Here is an 18,392-nt window from a genome sequence, read left to right as displayed (position 1 = left end):
TGTTTGTGGGTATTGTAGAGTTTTGTTATTTTCTTAAAGGGATGGTTCGGAGTAAAATCAACTTAGGGTCCTTTGCACCATGACTTCGAGCCAAACACCTCACCTCAGCCATCCGGCTGATATCTCTAGATAAGCTCTAACTTTAAAAATGTTCAACCAAAGGAGAAAGGCTTCCTGGGGGGTTTGGCTCGAAGTCATGGTGCAAAGGACCCTAGGTTGATTTTACTCCGAACCATGCCTTTAAGTTCTGATCTGTCTTGAGGCTGCCAATCCATCAGAGTTATGAACTGTTGAAGTATGGAAAGTGGCATTTTGCAATCCCCCACTTTTGGAGTATGTAGACAGTTTTAAATATGTTAATGTTTGAATGTTATATTATGGACATTTTGTTGTTTTGATGTATTGCTGAGTTTTGTCCTTTTCTTCTGTTATGATATGTCTTGTGATATCTATGATCTGTATGTACATATGAAAGTCTTCAGATTACACAAAATGAAATTCATCAAACCAGTAAACATTTATTGATATCAGTACTGTTGTGATTTATGTTGTGATATATTATACATGTTATTGTACTGAGAAAAGCCCAGGGATATAACAAAACAAAAAACATTTATATTAGCATATAAAAAAAAATCTAGTGAATTTTGTCAAACACTTTTCGTGGAATAAAGCAGGAATAGTTTAGCTCTCTCCCAATTTAAACACACTTTGATATAGGTTGCAGCTAGACCAGGACCAAAATTGTTTAGTACTGGCATAAACTATGGATCATGAGACAGAAAAGTAGAGGGGAGAAACTGATATGAACATGACACATGCCATGAGCAACACTTCCAAGTGTCCAAGGTTCAGACACTTCAAAATGAAATTTTTCATACTATGGAAGTCAATGGGGTCTGATTACCAACATTCTTCTAAATATCTTTGTAGCTGACGCTGGAAGGTCAGCTGTGGGTTGTGATATCTTGATGATTTCGGTGGTTAATGTTTATTTTTTGACGTTATAGTTTAAATGTGTATCTGTGTATTGTGATAATTTCATAATTTGGTTTGCCATTTGTACTTTATTAATATTCAGTTTATTTAAGTTGAGTGTCATGTGACCCGTGCTGATTTATTCCACCTGGACGTGTTAGCGTCAACTGATGAGATGTGAATTCAGGTAGGCTAGGATACACGGTAGTACACGGTAGACTTAATCTACTGTTGGTTACCAGGCGAATACGGTAAAAATGTTAATATTGTGTATATTATGTTTGGTTTTGTGTCCGTAGTGGTGTGGTGTGTAAAATTCTGGTTTGTTTTTTCCTTTTGTCTAGTTTTCACGGTGTCTCTTCAATTAAACAAAAAATGGACATCTGTACTTCGGAAGCGTGGACTGTTTAATAACCAGCGAGTAGTTACAGTGAAAACGTAGCCTAATTCCATCCTACAGGCTACGAGATGTGCTTTTGCGGTGATCCTCCAGCAACTTCAGCGTGCAGCCTGCCACTTCTGGGTCTCTGCGGTTGACTGTTACCCCTGGTGATTAATGATGCTGTCTTCAGCGCGTGGCTCTGTTGCGCCTTTCCTTGGACTTCGCGTGCCGTTTGACTGTGTCCCGTGGTGAACTAAAAAGTTTTGGCGTGCAGTGTTACTTTCTGTGATGGACTGTTGCGAGCTTTAGTGTGCAAATCTGCTACATCGTCAATGGAGGATCTCGCACAACCTTGTGTCAGCTGTACATCAGCAGGTTAGAGGTACAATATTGAATAATATGTTTTTGTAAACGATGGGAAGTTTTACAAGTTAATGTACACTTGTTATAAGAAAGATGCCCAGGACGAGAAGAAAAATGTCCTGGAGGTAACTAGTTTTTAACTTCTGTGATTATAATGTGTTTAAGGTTTTTAAGTAGCTAAATATTCAAGTGTTAACATTAAGTGTGGTTATTCAGTCTAAGATTGTTTCACTGCTATCTATTGCGATTACATTATACATTTTGTACTATTTGTTAAAGTGGAGCTGAGGGCGAGCTGAGCAAAATGATTCTCCATCACAAGAGAGAGTTTTATTTGCAGAGAATGAGAATATGGATGGTGTTGTGTTAGGGACCGTTCGGTATTTATGGAAGGGGCCACCGGAGGAAAATAGGGGAGGGTCATGTCTTTTTATTCATTGTTGAGGGGAGGGTCATCCAACTTTTTTTTAGTCTAGGGGGAGGGTCACCCAACTTTTATATTCATGAAAACAGAAGCATTTCAAAGTGGCTTGTTTGGTGCTATTTTTTTCCATGTTGATTTCGCGTTATCAGCCCCCCTTCGATATCAGATGGGTCTGACCAAACAAAAATCCAGTTTGACGCTGTTTGACAGTGCGCGCGTACTTCAGTTTGCGCTTAGAAAAACATCTATGAATGTAACATCTTGGAACATCATCAGAGAATGCCCTTTTAATTGGTCGTTTCAGTCATTGTGAGTCACGTATCGTAGCAACGATGACGACTAGTGACAACAGCGGGATGATAGCCTTTATATTTCACATTTCTTTGGTTCAGTCTTATTTATGAGGCCTACTTTGCTATTCTATAAATATATAGGCCTAATAAGTTGTATTATAATATGCTATAATGTAGGCTATGAAATATATTTAGCCAATATTGATAAATGATAGATAAATGTATCAATTAGTTTTCACAATATTCATCAGAAGTCATCATTTCAGGGGTTATTTTTTAAAAAATTCTTCCGTGGGGACCAGGCACGGCGTTAGATTTCGGCGCACCCAAAACTAAAATAATAATAATAATAATAATAATAATAAGCCATTAATTTGTACTAAAATAGTATTTTTTAAAAGCTGGCTATGTCTATTTTGATGTTTCTGCGCAAGTTCAGCAGACAGTGCGGTTCGGGTTTGTTCTGATCAGAGCTCGTGAGCGGAGAGCGCGTTTCTGAATATTCCGCATAATAAATATTCCGAATAATAAACTGGTGTTTTCTGTGTCGCTGCAAAGATGAAGTTGACGATGCTCGCCATGAACGCCAGAGAGAAATGCACATTTCATATGGATATTCAGAGTAGCCTATTTATTTTGGTTTGAATATTTTCGTTTAAAAGTAGACATTTCAAGCTTTCTGTAATATAGACTATATTCCTCAAATCTGTGAGGCACACGCTGAGTTTTTCGGCGCCCTCCAGTTCACGTGCAATGCAAGTGATCGTGTCGGCGCCTTATTAGATTGTCTGATATTGGCTTCTTATGTATTAAATACGGGCAATTGGTTGATAAAACATTGATCAAAATTAAGATACAATTTATACAAAACGAAAATCTTTTAAAAAGAGTTTTCTACAAAACAAAACTTAATGAAGTGGTCAAAATCATGTTTTACCAAAAACAGCGCCGTTGCTAGGAGGGCGCCAGCGCCTCTGCCTTTCAGCGCCTCTGCCTCGCGAGTGGATGATAGCCCTGAGGACGCCTAGCAATGATATACCTTTAGTGGTAGTGTATACCTTTAGTTCAGTTATCGCAGCGCGCTAAGAGACAATGTTACCGGAAAATGCAGCCCAGGTATGATGCGTATGATGCGTAATGGAGATTCCAAAGCGCTCTTCTTTGGTCAGAACCATGGAGAGCAATCGCGGATAGGTCCGTCCATATGCACCAGAAACTTTTAACAATGCAACAAAATTTTTAAAGAGCATCAAGCTATTAAAATCTATATTATGTATACGCACAGATAATATAGCATTAGGCTTTATTAGTCAATATTTTTTATTAGGTTAAACAGTGATTGGATAACGTTTTTAATTTAACGTTTTTAATTTAAGGCCTACCCACGATTCGTCTGGCCCATCCAAAACTGGTTCACGATTCCAGTGTTATGGACGTGACATTTGCAGTCAAAACTTGAAATATAAATTCTCAGGAAATGCATTTAATACCAATATTTTGAAACGTCTGAAAGGAGTCAAGACATTAGAAAAATATCAGTCTACACATGCATTTTATATTTAATATGAGGGAAATACATATGTGACGTGACACAATTTTTTTTTAGTAATTTGTAAGTTGTATTTGTATTTTTGTAGTAAGTTGTATTTTTTAGTAATTCTATAAATTACACTGTGCAAACCAAAAGATAATGTATATACCCAACGGATGAATAAAGATCGGCCTCCACAGAACATAAAATATTATTTTTATTTTATTTTTCGTGTTCGCATTTATGTGAAGAAAAAAAAAACACACGTAGCAAAATTTGTCTGGCCCACCTCTGGGCCTCATCCTTGCTTCAATTCTGGCCCAGTTCTGGCTGGGTCCCCGGCCCAAAACTGGCCCAACACACTGAAAACGGACTTAAACAACTTCCTCTGGCCCAGATGTGGCCCACACCCTGTAAAATGACTCTTATTTATTGATATGGCCCAGGTCTGGCCCGGGCACTGTAAGACAGATCTGGCTGAGTGTCGGCTGGGTCCCCGGGCCAGATGTGGCCCAGAAACTGTGAAACAGTGGCAGTGAAACACAAATTCAATCATTTAAAAAGATTAAGGGTTTTTATTATAAAATTAACTAATACACTTTAATATAAACCTGTATTAACAATGAACAAATACACTATTAACATTTATTTACAACACAATATGTAAACTACAAAATAACAAGTAAATTATATTTACTGTATATGATTAAAATAAAAACATCACTCTTTCACACACAAACTATCTTTCACTCTTTAAAACTAAATAAATTCCTTTTGCAAATGTCAAGTCACCATTAAATATCTAGCGCTATATACAGTAATGACTGTTTCAAAGCAGCTTTACAGGGTTAAACAGGAACATGATCAATGATGCAAACAGTTCAATTTGGCTGTAAAGCTGCTCTAAAAAGAAAATAGTGTCATTGTTCAGCTGAATTCAGTTCAGTGTTGATTCAGTTCTATTCAATAACTGTATAAAGTATATCAATTATAAAAAGAGTTCATTTTCATTATTAAGCAGCTCTGCAGAAAACAGTGATGTCATCGTCCAGCTCAGTTCAGTTCTCATATAATGGTGTCAATGCAGGCAGATCAATATTATTAAGAATAAGTGTCCCCAACTAAGCAAGCCAGAGGCGACAGTGGCAAGAAGCCAAGAACCCAAACTCCATCAGTGACAGAATGGAGAAAGAAAAACAGGCTTAGTCAGGGGGGCAGTTCTCCTCTGGTCAAACAACGAACATGGTGTGTGTTAGGATTCAGGTCGCTTCACAAGTCAGATTGTGGATTGATATCATTCAGAGTATTTTATTCAGCTCCTTTTGCTTGAAGATTGGAAAAGATTACATCAAGGTAAAAGAGTAGCAAAACTCGAGAGCATGTAGATGTGAATTTGAGAACTTGTACAATAGATATTTGTACAATAAAAGTTGAAGCTGGCCGTTGGGTCTGTGCGGAGGACTGGTCTGGTTCTCGTGGATCTGATCCGATGACTGTGCCGAGGACTGTTGTGTCAAAGGGGTCTTCACAGTGTTTGTGTCTAGGTCTCGTCTAGTTGTGATGTTCTCGTCTGGCATTCAGGGCTGTTGTGGCCATCTGAGGGTGCAGGTCCATCATCTGGTCTGGATATGGCCTAGATCCGGCTGACTACAGTAACCTTGGGATAAGACTGAGACAGAGAGACTAACATTAGCATAGATGCCATTCTTCTTACGATGTACCAAGTACATTCAGTGTTATGGGAAGTGTTTCTGGTTCTGGTTGACCAAATTTATGCAGCCTAACAATCCTTTAACAGATGTGAATTTTAGAAATGTTATGTTTATGCTAGGTTAAAGAGGTGTGTGTTTTTAAATAGATTTAAACTTATCTTATGTCTGCCCCTCGATCTGCTGCCAGGTCATGATCCCTCGACCTCCATCTCAGCAGCATTAGCGGTAAGGGTTTCTCTGAACTGCATCTTTTAAATAAAGGAATAGATATTGTGAGGTCAATATTAAATCTTAAGCATTAGTTTAAGCACATAGGTTTAACAAATGTTGTTGCCAGAGTTCACACAGCAGTTTAAAATATAGGTAACACTTTACAATAAGGTCTCAATTGTTAAAATTAGGCTAGTTAATGTGTTAACTAACATTACCAATGAACAATACATTTGTTCCAGTCTTTGTTAACATTAGCTAATAAAAATACAATAAAAAATTATAATAAAAATGAGTTCACTGTGCATTAACTAATGTTAACAAATACAAATTTTGATTTTAATAATGCATTAGCAAATGTTAAAATGAAAATGAACTAAAATTAATAAATGCTTAAGTATTGTGCATTCTTAGTCCATCTTAACTAATGTAGTTAAACTTATATTAACGAATGAAACCTTATTGTAGTGTTACAAAAATATCTGTAAAAAGTGTTGGGTCAGATTCCAAACAGTGCGTTCAGATGTTCGATCATAATCATAGTAATCCCCTCTGCAGTAAAATGTTAAGAAGAACTACCATTTTAATAACATTACACAGTGATATATAGCCTGCTTTACATTTTTCTTTAACTCTAAAATGCTAACGCAGATTACGCTACATTCAAGAACACAAGACGTGCCAAAGACAATGAATTAAGAAGCTGCACTTATTTTGCAGCTTCTCTTGTATCTTACAACGCTTTTCCATTTCGGAGTTCCCCACAGCAGTGTTAAAAGCAAATAAATCTTATTTTTTTATTTCAGATAGCCTACACGTCTCCGCGGGTGTAAGTTGTACACTGTGGTCAGTGTAGTTCGAATCACAAATAAATGACTCTTTTGAGAGGTTAGTGAATCAAATCAGAAAGAGTCGCCTGTATAGAGAACTATGGCGCCGAAAGCGTAACGTTAGTCCGACTCCTATGATTCGACTCCTATGAACTAACTAATCACTCGTTGAAGAAGACGAATTGGCTGACTAAATTTGAGCACAAGAATACCGGTATAACTCAATATCATTTCATTAGCCAAAATCACAGTGCACTGGATACAGAACAGCAGTATTTCTAATAAAAAAAGACTCACATTTATTCTAAAAAGAGACCGTAACGTTAGGCCTTCTCATCAACACTCTCTCCGGGACCGAATGGATTCTAACGTTAACGTATTATCATCGTAAACATCTGATCTAACGTTAGATATAAAACAAAACTATATTTATCTTGACAATTAATACATCAAACAGCACTAGAACAATAAATGAATTAAATTACTTACTCGTTTTTTCAGATGAATGATTCCTCTCGAAAACGTTGGTCTGTGTCTGCAGGATCTTCAGGATTTAAATTAACCGCCAAAACCTTTTTTCAAGCGGCTGAGTTCCTTAATTGTAGTAGTGGCCCGCTTGTGACAAAACTAACTCGGGCCGATTGTAAATACACACAGCTATACCGAGTATGTTAACCGCCAAAACCTTTTTTCAAGCGGCTGAGTTCCTTAATTGTAGTAGTGGCCCGCTTGTGACAAAACTAACTCGGGCGGCGTCGGGCCGATTGTAAATACACACAGCTATACCGAGTATGGACCTGACACAAGTACAACTGCTTTCAGCCGAGGCTGGCCCATACAGAAAAAGCCGTAAGTCAGTCGGCACGGATCTGGCCCATTATCTGTTCACCGGTGCCGACAGTGAGCCAACAGTGACGCATTTCAGCCGGAATCGGCCCGACTGTGCTTGCTATCTGTATAGGGACGTGACAGTTCTCCATTACAGTCATGACTGCTCTAAGCGACTTTAAAATTTTCACAGAGACCTCAAACAAAAGCACAAAGCCTTTCTTTAAAGTGAATTTCGTTTTTGTATTAATTGTATCTTAATTTTAATCAATGTTTCACCTGGATTTAATAAATAAGTAAATATAGTAGAAAATAGATAGCCTAATCATGACACGGAGGCGCGGGCGAGTGAACTGGACTCTTGTCTCATAAATGAACCGAAACTCAGCGTAAGGTATGCTACTTGCCTCACAGACCTGAGAAATATATAGAAAGCTTGAAATGTCTACTTTTAAACAGAACAATTCAAAATGAAGGAAAACAGACTGCTTTTCTGCTTATGAAATGTGCATTTCTCTCTGGCGCGTTCTGAGAAGATCGCGACGCATCGTCAACTTCATCTTTGCAGTCGACACAGAAAACACTTGTTTAATAATAAACAATTAAAATGTCTCCTTGCTATATTTGACATATTAACGTCAATTAAAGACGTGCTAAAGACGTCATTCTTAGACATCCAGAAGACGTCCTCACAGGAGCCAGAATGAAAGGTTTTTTGACGTCTTTTCTGGACATTGTATAGACGTCAATTAAAGACGTGCTAAAGACGTCATTTTTAGACATCCAGAAGACGTCCTCACAAGAGCCAGAATGAAAGTTTTTTTACGTCTTTTCTGGACATTGTATAGATGTCAAGTAAAGACGTGCTAAAGACGTCATTCTTAGACATCCAGAAGACGTCCTCTCAGGAGCCAGAATGAAAGGTTTTTTGACGTCTTTTCTGGACATTGTATAGACGTCAATTAATGACGTGCTAAAGACGTCATTCTTAGACATCCAGAAGACGTCCTCACAGGAGCCAGAATGAAAGTTTTTTTTTACGTCTTTTCTGGACATTGTGTAGACGTCAAGTAAAGACGTGCTACAGACGTAATTGTTAGACATCTAAAGGCAGCCAGAATAAAAGTTGTATTAGACGTGTTTTCTGTAGTAGAAATGTCAAAGACTGTTAAAGACCCATACTGACATGGAAATCCCATATGTGCATTTTGCAAGGATCCAACTTTAAAAAATATTTACTTACAAATATTTACAAAACAGTGGCAGTGAGTGAGCTAGTTCTCACTGAGAAAACCCCAGTTACTCATTGTTAATGGCTGTCGTGTCATGAAACTGCAGACACACAGACCATAGACCTAAATAAGATTTTAAAGAATATTGATAATATTGAATATTCAATTGAATAACTGTGTAATGTATATACTTGCATTTGTATATCTTAACAATATAACTGTAATAAACTGCTTACCATTTTCCTGTAAACTAAACTAATCACTCCAAGAAATCAACTATTTAAATCTCAAAATATATTTTTATTACTATTTTGTTCTGCTGGACCAAAACTTAACAGCCGGAAGAGTAAAGTATAAATTAACACAATAAAACTTAAAAGCCAGAACAGTAAAGTTGTAAATTAACACAATTTCCCTTTAAATAATCTATAAAATGTTGTTAAAACAATATAACATAACAATTAACAAAATATGGCTGCTATAAGGTTCACAAGCTTCATTTATAGCAGCAAGCAGTTTCAGATGATCGGCTACAGACTTTATTTGGGCCTCTGTTGCAGCTGGGTCCCATTTCATGACAGCAGCTACAATCAAAGCAAAAAAATCCACATGTAAAATAAATAAATACAAATGCCACTGTTGTGGTTTAGCTTATAGCAGAGATACATAGTTGAAAATTTGAGTACTCGAATCAATTAAATGAAATAAATCACAAATCACAAATCAAGTAAACATCAAGTAAACATCTTTATTCACGTCATTTATGGACTGTTTCTGGATGTCAACGGACGTCCAGATTATAGTCAGTATGAACGTCTTTTCTGAACTAGTTCTGGCTGTGGACGTTTAGATTATGGCCGGATTGGACATCTTTATTCACGTCATTTATGGACTGTTTCTGGATGTCAACGGACGTCCAGATTATAGTCAGTATGAACGTCTTTTCTGAACTAGTTCTGGCTGTCAGTGGACGTTTAGATTATGGCTGGATTGGACCTCTTTATTCACGTCATTTATGGACTGTTTCTGGATGTCAACGGACGTCCAGATTATAGTCAGTATGAACGTCTTTTCTGAACTAGTTCTGGCTGTCAGTGGACGTTTAGATTATGGCCAGATTGGACATAATTTCTCAGTGTCATTAATCGACTAATTCTGGCTGTCAATGGACGTTCAGATCATGGCCTGGACGGACGGACTTGATATCAACCTGTTTTGTACGTCCACAGACGTCGCTTGCTCAGTGGGTTAGGGATCGACATGTATCATGTGCATCATGCACAGAGAAATCTGAGGCGAATACGGTAAAAATATTGTATATATTATATTTGTATATTATTTTTGGTTTTGTGTCCATAGTGGTGTGGTGTGTAAAATTCTGGTTTGTTTTTTACTTTTGTGTCTAGTTTTCACGGTGTCTCTTCAATAAACACAAAAATGGACATCTGTACTTCGGAAGCGTGGACTGTTTAATAACCAGCGAGTAGTTACAATCTTCCTTTGTGTTGTGAGAAGAAAGAAATTCATACATTTTGAACTTGAGGGTGAGTAAATGACAGAATTTATCATTTGAAGTGAAATATTCCTTTAAATGTCATTTTAAGGTCTTAGGTTTTCCACAAAAGAAAGAACATCTTTAAGAACATCTACTCCAAGATTTTCCCGGGGGCCACCAAGTGGATCAATTTGTTCAGTGAGTTGTTGCATCTCAGCATCAGTCACAGTGAACTGGTTTGGAGGTAAAGTAACCCGTTCAGGCCAAAGCACATGAGGTACATCTGGTACAGAGCTACCCTCACCACCAACTTGCTCTGCTGGATTACCCTCTCCTCCACTGGAGCCTGTGGGTCTTGCTGCAAACATCTCCCGCACTGCAGTACTCGGCTGACTCTGTTGTGCCAGGCAACCCCGGACAAAGATTTGCAGGGGCGACTGGTGTCTCTCGGTTCGCAATCCATGATTGTTCCACTGGCGTGAGAAATTTGTCAAGTCTTTATTAATTCTTGGGATGTAGACATGATGCAGAGCCCACATGTGCATTTCATTGTCTACATCCACAATGCCCTCACTCTCAAGAAAATTGAAAAGGTCATAGTACACATTTGACACCCCACGCCACAGATCGACCCAAAGTCTTTCAATTCTTTGATTGTGTGTACTCCTTCCTCTAAGAGCACTACCTCGGTCCGTGCCTCTGAACAAGTTCATGAACAGGCACACGGCGTTGTTCTCTCCACCATGGTCAGTCCTTACTCTGGAAGGGACTCCATATTTGGAAATGGCATCCAAGAAACCATCCATGACAGTGCTGCTGCGATTGTTGTTGGCAGCACGGAGAAAGGTGATGAGACGACTATAGCCATCAATGGCACCATGAATTACTATCCTCCATCTAATCAACACAAATACATAACTTAGTTGAACATAACAGCTGTAGACAACAAAATATACTACCAGGTTGTGCATTTGATGTGCTACATCAGCATATAGTTTTACATCCATTAATATACATTTAAAAGTGCCATTGCATGGATCATTTTATTATTTTAGAATGTTTCCTGGGGTGCCCTTATAATGTTAATGTATAATAAAAAAATGTGTTATAATTTAGAAATAAAATGATTTTAGCCTCTGATTTGAACACTGTTGTGAGACTTCAGTGTAAACGCCCACTGCCGTGATTGGCTGCTGTGAGACTACAGTGTAAGCCTGTTGATCGTGTGAATGAAGATCTTGCAACCATAGATTGCAACTGTTTCTGCACTCTCACTAATGATTTCACCAATGCAAACATGTACGTATAGTCAGTAAGAGCTTAGTTGTGCAGTGTAACAGCGTCATTGATTTCATAACGAGTTTTGGCAAGTGTCCAGATAAACTTGCGCTGTGTGATTGACAGCTTGGGCGACTGTAAAGGGATTGTTCTTTGATCGCCATCTGTATATTAATCACAGTTTAAGTAAGATTATTTTCATCCTACCAAGAGAAGCGATGTGAAGTTGATCGTTTAGTCACTGGCTTGATTTACTGATGCATACAGTATTGAACGACTTTGAGAGTGCAAAAGCAATTTTCAGAGGTTAATGAAAACGGCATTAAAAGGTGTAAAAAACTTTCAAGAGGCAAACTGTAATAAAGAGAAAAGGTTTATTCTTTGAGGATTCTTTTCATACTAGTCGCAGCTCCAACTTGGAAACAGAACTCCTGTAGATTCAACAAAACAGACATCTTATACAGTTTCTTGGCATCATAGCCCCACCTTCCCAGCTCCTGTAATTTTCCTTAAAGATACCCCATATCTTTAGCTGGTCTGTTTTTTGTTTTTTTTTTACTTTCAATCGGGCAATGGTTTTGCTTAGTAATCTCAATTTAATACCCTATTTAATAAAATCTAACCAGAAGAGTCTTATGATTATATCCATTCTATCCAATGTGGTTGTTAAAAATTAATTCTGACTTTTCTATTACAGACCGACCGCCTTTTTTGCTTATGACTGTACTTCACATCATTGAATAGATTTTCTACGTTTCCTGAAAACATTTGCACCAATCAAATCATTAGATCTATATCAATACTAAGCCCTAGTTTGATTTAATGAAATAAAAACATCAAAATCGTCACAAAACAAATTATTCTGCTAAACTTAAAACTATTAGTTGGTCCACATCCTCCTCCAGGTGTGTTGATCATCTCGTTCGCCCCATCCACATTCCGTCTTCACCAGGGTGACTTTCATTCTTAAACGAAATTTTGCGTGAGTAATGACATCTCCAGTATGCTTTGTCGGAACATAAAGTTGCAATGGTGGGGCATATTCTGGGTACCATATTTAAATAACACATCAGAAAATGGTGTATTGCAAGATTTCGTTTAAGAATGAAATTATCTATACCTCTACGTTCCTGTTTTTTTGAGAACTTGTGAAATACTAAAGTAATGACACCTCCAGTATGCTTTGTCGGCACATAAAGTTGCAATGGTGGGGCATATTCTGGGTCCCATATTTCAATAATAACACATCAGAAAATGTTGTAATGCAAGATTTCGTTTAAGAATGAAAGTATAACTCTACGTGCTTGTTTTATTGAGAACTTGAGAAATACTAAAGTAATGACACCTAGGCCTATAGTTTGCTTTGTCCAGTATACTAATTAATATATATATATATATATATATATATATATATATATATATATATATATATATATATATATATATATATATATATATATTAGACTGGAGTAATGGATAACTTCTAATAAAGAACAGAAATTACATTACATAAAATCTAAGTTGGAAACATAATGTCATGTTTCTCCATACTTTTAAAAAGACATTTAGTAAATGGAACTTAAATACAATATAAGTACTCTGGTTGAATTTACCACGTAGCTTACAACATTTATAGAGGCAGACAGGATAATCTTTTCAGGAGTATTTATTTTCACTGTTAAATGAAAAATGCTGCTCGATCCACAGGCTCATAATTCACGTACAAATGTTCCTTTAAGAAAGGCCAAAAGCACCGAGGGGGAGGGGTTAACAACCATTCAACATTTTTTAAGGTGGAATGAATAGTTAGACGAATAAGGAGCTGGCGAAAAAGGAGCTGGAGTCAGCCTCGTATTTTCCCTCAGATCCCGACCGCACCTCCACTGGAATGTACCATTTCCTGCCTGCTGTCACCTGTGAATGCAGACCCTAGCTATTTTGTTAGTGACCGCTCGTCTAGCCGGTCGTCCCTTTTGGTGTGACCTGTGGAATCAACAGCCTGAAACATATTGTCACCAGATAATTTTGCTCACTGAATAGCACTCAGGGTCCTTGTTTTCCCTGAAAAACACTCAACCCACTTTGCTCATGTCAACAAAACAATATTTATACATTTGGAACAGAATCAGTTCTGTTCGACACAATCCATCCTGACATTCTGCAAAGGGAAAATTTTAAGTTATGCGCTTGCGCAGGTGTGGCACTGTTACTTTCTGCCACACTAATAACCCAGGCCAGGATAGTTAGCCAAATTCATCCATAGCCATTTCACTGGGCACAGTCTGCCCTGAATCAAAAGTCTGCATGCTCTGTAAAGGAAAACAAATGTCGAGGTTATTGTCAGATAGTAAAGTACACGTAGTTTCTTTTGTCTGCTGTGCTGCTGCGTCCTTCGCTGCCGAATCTGCCCTGGTGTTTCCTGTTGAAACAGTCCCCGTCATCAGCACATTTACAGACAGCAATTTTGTTAGGCAGAAGAATGGCTTCAAATGAGATTAACAGTTTGGAAAACAAATGAATATAAGAAACAATGAATTTTTCCACAACAAGAGAAAGATTATCTGTCTGAACTTGAACAATTACACATCAGACATTCACATAACCCACTGGTTCTTCAGAGGCTCGGATGAAGGAACTAAAAAAATACCTTTGTGTTCATTTGTACATCCAAACACTGAGCAACTGCCATGCTTCGCTTGTTTGCAAGCCATGATGTCTCTCGAAGAAAAATGATTCGGACGATGATTCGGCTGTGCAGTTCCGCCTGGCACTGAGCATGGGCTGGCATATGCAAATGTTTGGAGGCGTACATATTAATGATCCCGACTGTTGCGTCACAGTCGGTGTTATATGGAGATTCACCTGTTTTTCAGGGGTGTTTTTCAAAAACGAGATTTAAATAAGGAGAAAACAATGGTGTTTGAGACTCACTGTATGTCATGTACATGTACTGAACTCTTGTTATTTATTTAACTATGCCAAGATAAATTCAATTTCAAATTCTAGGGCACCTTTAAGGAAATCTAAACAACCTGTTTTAGCAATTATATAAGTTTATATTAATGAATTGCTCAATTCTTAAGTTTAAACTTTTAAAACTTATTTACTTAATTTTTATTAAAAGTATGCCAAAAAAGTGTTTATCTAAATAGACAAAAGAATAGAGTGATTTAGGCATAATGAAATATTTAAGATAAAGTAACAAAAAAACTACCTTATTAGTTTGTGGTTTCCATCCAGATGCCATAAAGAATTAGGTCCTGCGACACGGTAGGACCTTCTGCGTAGTCGCTGAGACATTGCTCTGAGAGCTGCAGCCCTTGGGTTGACACGATGCATACTGGTCCTCACTCTGCATCTCTGAACCAGAAGTCCCTCTGCCCTCAGTTGTGCTCGAACTGCCTCTGATCCAAGTTGGTCATTTCCAGCCACTAGATCCCTGATCTTTGCGTCCAAGTCTACATCAGATATGTCTGAGTATGAAGCAGACTGCAACAGATTGAAGCTCCTGAAAATATATATCCCCAGTATTTTAACATTTACTAGGAGTTCTAAAATAAATCAAAAGATCCGTTCAGCATTGTTCATTTGATTATGATCAAATGAGATCACCAGTCATATCAGTGACCAAACAGATGACATTTTATTCTCTGTTGATCGGGTATAATGTGTGCAGTCAATGGATATATTTATTATATAATACAATTTACCTTAAACGTCGTTTAACTGTGGACACGGAGGTGTGTAGAATATCGGCAATCTGTGTTACAGTGAAGCCACAAGACAACAGAAATGACAGTTGATCCTGAGTAATGATATAAGACGGTGGGCCTCTGGATCCATTGCTATTCAGTGGAGGTCGATATCCAGTACTTTCTGTAGAAACATAATATACTGCTTTTAGAAAACTCTTGATTAGGAAAAAGGTTGACTATATGATAATTTTCCTATAGTTCAGAAGGCTTAAACAATTCCTGAAGGGCCACTGCCCTGCAGAGTTTAGCTCCAACCCTAATTAAAAACACCTGATCCAGTTAATCAAAGGCTGTGCAGTGTTGGGGGTCCTTCAGGACAGGTTTGGGAACAGAAAATGAGTGAGAGAACTCATCCTCATCTCATTTGATCATAATCAAATAAAAAAATGCTGAGTGCATCTTTTGATTTATTTTAAAACTACTTAGTATTTTAGAACTCCTAGTAAATGTTAAAATACTGGGGATATATCTTTTCAGGTGAATTCAGACAATGAGTGCGTCAGAAGGGCTGGCGAGACCCGGGAATTCATTCAGCACGACCCTCACAGTGCATTATGGGTATTCTCTAGCTGTTGAGCATACATCCATTGTACACTTGTTATTGTGGTGCATTATGGGATTGAATGTTTGCACTCGATAACGTCCACCACTACAAATTGCTGTCTGTAGTGCCCTATTTAGTTCTTTATTTTTGTTTGCAAAACAGTTTGATGGCATTTACCTTCCTGCACTCTCGGTTCAGAAGTTTGAATCTCCTGAATAAAATCTGATACTTCATGGATTATCTCATCTGCTGCCTGAGCATTTAGAAGCCTCCCCTTTTCCCATTCCAGGCTCCTCAGCATGGTTTGAAGTCTGAAAAGTAAAATATATATATATATTAGATAAAATAAATAGTGTAAAATGGGTTTTTGTAAAAAAAATTACTACAAAGACACCAAGGTGGCTCAACACCAGTAGAAGAGGCAACATTAACATTGTTTATTACATGGCTTGGCTGAATTCCAATGTAGAATGCGGTCTGTTATTTCTTGATAACAGACCGCTGCGAACTATAACAGACCGTTGCCATGCAAAACAGCCCGTTGCTATGGACGCGGAACGGACTATTTTCTTTGGCGGAAGCAATACAACCGTTTTTAAAGCAATAAACTCCTTTTTAAATCAATAATTTGTGTCAAAATAATTAATTATTTTGTAGGTAGCCATGTAATAAGCCTGTCGGGCTTGTTATTCGCTATAACGACCGCCTCTCTATACATTATCCCTTACATATTATGTACAGTAACGTTACCAGCACAATTGGTCATAGAATTGCATTGCACATTCTTTACACTTACAACCACCCGACGTTCGTTAATGCTAATATATTATCTTTACAGAAATCTTTACCTATTTAATGATGACTGAAAGACATCAGCCCCTGGATTATCAGAGAGTAAAAGGCGAGTGCAGTCATTTATAGTGTGTTTACACCGCAAAACAAATCCTCTCCTAGCCATTTTCGCGCTCTTCCAAACTAGATTGTCATTGTCCTCTCCGACTTGCCGTAGAGTCCTCAAACTCAGTAGAGGAGGGGCCATATAGATGAGCTCATACATCTGCACTTTGAGTGGCGTGTGGCGTCAATTTAACATCTATCGGCGAGTGGCGTTATTTTAACGCGTGGCGGCGTGTGGCGTTAACTTATCGCCTGACGGCGCATATTTAACGCCTGGCGGCGTTATGAAGACGGCGTTTTAATATTGATACGGCGGTCAAAAGCACGCGAATTGTGAACAGTTTGGCTTTCCATACGGAAAAGACCCGCTCATGAAAGCTGCGCGAGAATGAAACGTGATCGCCGAACACGGAGTGGCGTGACGGCCTTTTCAATAGCAGCCGCAACAGGAAATCATTAAAACGAGGCAAAAAAAAGTGTGCTGCGTTAAATGCGTTAATTTTTTTTAACGCGTTAAACATTTCAAATTAATCGCAAAGATTAACGCGTTAATTCCCCCAGCCCTAATATATATATATATATATAGATGATTAAGTGGGATCCAAAAGTCTGAGACCATTTGTGAAAATGTTTTTAACTTTAAAAAAAAAAATATATATTATTATTTTTTATAATAAATCCTTTTATTAGAATAACTTTTTAAAAATCTTAAAACTAATCACATAATTTGGAACTCTGTTCAACCAATCAGATTCAAGGACTGGGACTGCTGTAAAAATAAATATATAGGCCTAGTTGTTATAATAAATGTTGTTCTACTCACCAGGTTCGAGCACAATGAATCTCCTGAATGTGGTCTTTTCTTTGTTGATGATCTGTAGTTTATAATGTCCATATTCTGTGTCTTTGTGGTTTTTGATGGTCAGAGATCCAGTCTTCTCTTCCAGCTCCAGTCTGTCTTTGAATAGCTCATTAATATCAGTTGTACCTGATTCAGCTCTAGCAACGAGACAGTTTTTGGCTCCAAACGTCCACAGCATCAGAACACCTGACTGGATTTTAACACCAGTCTCGAGAAGGACATCTTTTCCCTCAGCCACTGATTTCTTCTTGGCTTCATGTCACAGCAAAGCACAGAAAGAGATTTGCAGAAGAAAAAAGTGTGAATTAATTTAGTTTGTAGTTTGTACATCAGATGCATTTAGAGGACTCTTTAACTGTCCTGTCAAAAATTCACTATACAAACTTACATGGTTGTAATTCAATAATGCTTTGGAATATAGACATATGGTTGGTCTTGTTTTTAAGAAGATATTTGCCAGATTATTGTAGAAGTGAAATAAATTATGAAAGTGAAACAGAAAAAAGTTATATAAGTTTGAGTTTATGAAAATATAGAATGTAAAAATATAATTATTACCATTTTATATAATATATATATATTACAAAATATATTTTACTCAAACTTCTAGAAAATTAAAGCCAAAAATCTAAACAAGTTGTGTTCCAAATTGTAGGTTTATATAAAAAAATGAGCTTTCAGTAAGATTTTATTTGGGCGCAGTAGCAAACTTTTTCACTAGATGGACAGCCAGCTTCCTTACTGACCATATAAGGGCGCCTCCATTTTCATATATGTT

The 18,392-nt window shown here is 37.5% G+C and overlaps 1 long non-coding RNA gene across 1 annotated transcript; it reads left to right on the top strand.

Moving 5' to 3' along the window:
* The first annotated feature begins 9,659 nt into the window (after positions 1-9,659).
* On the top strand, positions 9,660-11,418 carry LOC311085738. The gene is made up of 2 exons (XR_014606928.1): positions 9,660-10,087; positions 10,190-11,418. It is a non-coding gene; the product is annotated as an uncharacterized lncRNA (long non-coding RNA).
* Positions 11,419-18,392: the final 6,974 nt, after the last annotated feature.

The sequence above is a fragment of the Abramis brama genome (assembly GCF_963993115.1).
Source record: "Abramis brama genome assembly, chromosome: 6".
Taxonomy (NCBI): domain Eukaryota; kingdom Metazoa; phylum Chordata; class Actinopteri; order Cypriniformes; family Leuciscidae; genus Abramis; species Abramis brama.
The sequence above is the reverse complement of the archived record's forward strand: the minus strand, read 5'-3'. Positions and strand labels throughout refer to the sequence as shown.